Source organism: Gavialis gangeticus, unplaced genomic scaffold (assembly GCF_001723915.1).
Source record: "Gavialis gangeticus isolate Ggan-Ray unplaced genomic scaffold, GavGan_comp1, whole genome shotgun sequence".
NCBI classification, from domain to species: Eukaryota; Metazoa; Chordata; order Crocodylia; family Gavialidae; genus Gavialis; species Gavialis gangeticus.
This window is the reverse complement of record NW_017729034.1, coordinates 93,050,269-93,051,416: the sequence shown is the minus strand read 5'-3', so window position 1 is coordinate 93,051,416 and position 1,148 is coordinate 93,050,269.

Sequence of the window (1,148 nt, the reverse complement as noted above, 5' to 3'; positions counted from 1 at the left end):
TCTGCTGTCAGAGGATGTGTAGTGCTCCTTGACATAGAGCGCCACACCCTCACCTTTCCTTCCTTCTCTATCCCGCCTGTAAGCATACTCCCCCGCACACCCAGAAGTGTCCTGGGAATACCTCCAGTCCACTTCTGAATTTGCCACCGAGCACGTGGAGGCCCCCACTGCACTCCCGTGGGACCCTCAATGCCTCCCCAGCTTGGCGATCAGCCACAGGGGGACCCTGGGTGCCCCCCCAGACCCAGGAGGCACCAGTTGCCAAGCCAGACGGGGTGCAGAGGCGTGCACTGGTCCACTTCTGGTCCACTTCCAGGTTTGCTGCTGAGCGCACTGGGAAGAGCCCCCATGCTCCCCCCCCCATGAATGCCCAACTCCACACCTCGTGCCAGGTTTCTCACACCATTTTGATGCCACTCCTACTATCCTGCCAGTTACCTCAACCCCAGCACCTCTCCCCAAGCTGGCCTGGACAACAGCAGAGTGCCCAGAGTGTGCTGAGATGTCCTCACCATGTTCCACCTCTGATAAGAAGCAGGTGGTGAGATCCATAATGGATTTTCTCCAAAATGTACATCGTTCCCCAGAGCACACCCACAATAATGTCCACAATATGCATATGAATGCCACATGTTGAGTATGACTAAGCTATGATTCATGAGTACTTTGTATTTCAGTCACTTGCTGTATTTTGAGCACCTGATTTTTCTGTTGTTCTAAATTTCTTACCTCTTCCCCCAACACACAAGGTTTTGTTATGAGCCCACACTTTGGAGCCCATTTTCCCTTATTACTGATGACCACTGCAGGCAAATGAATGTCTGCTCTGCTCCAGAATCCTTCATGCAGAGGTCAGCTGCATGTTCCCCATTGCTGGGCAGGTATACAAAATCACAGGGAAGTATATATGCCCAGAGTGGATGCCTGAGTGCATCTACAGAAGCTCCTGCTGTTTTTCCCTTTCACATCATCTTTCTCTCTCAACCTGTTTTGTCTGTGCCTAGTCCCAGAGATAGAGGCATTCTCTCTTGTATTGTAATTTTATACAGGATACAGTATCCAAAAAGTAAACCATTCACTTGGACTGTAGTGTCTCATTGGATGGAGATACTGTATTGTGAGGATGCCAAAAGTTGTTTTACTGACTG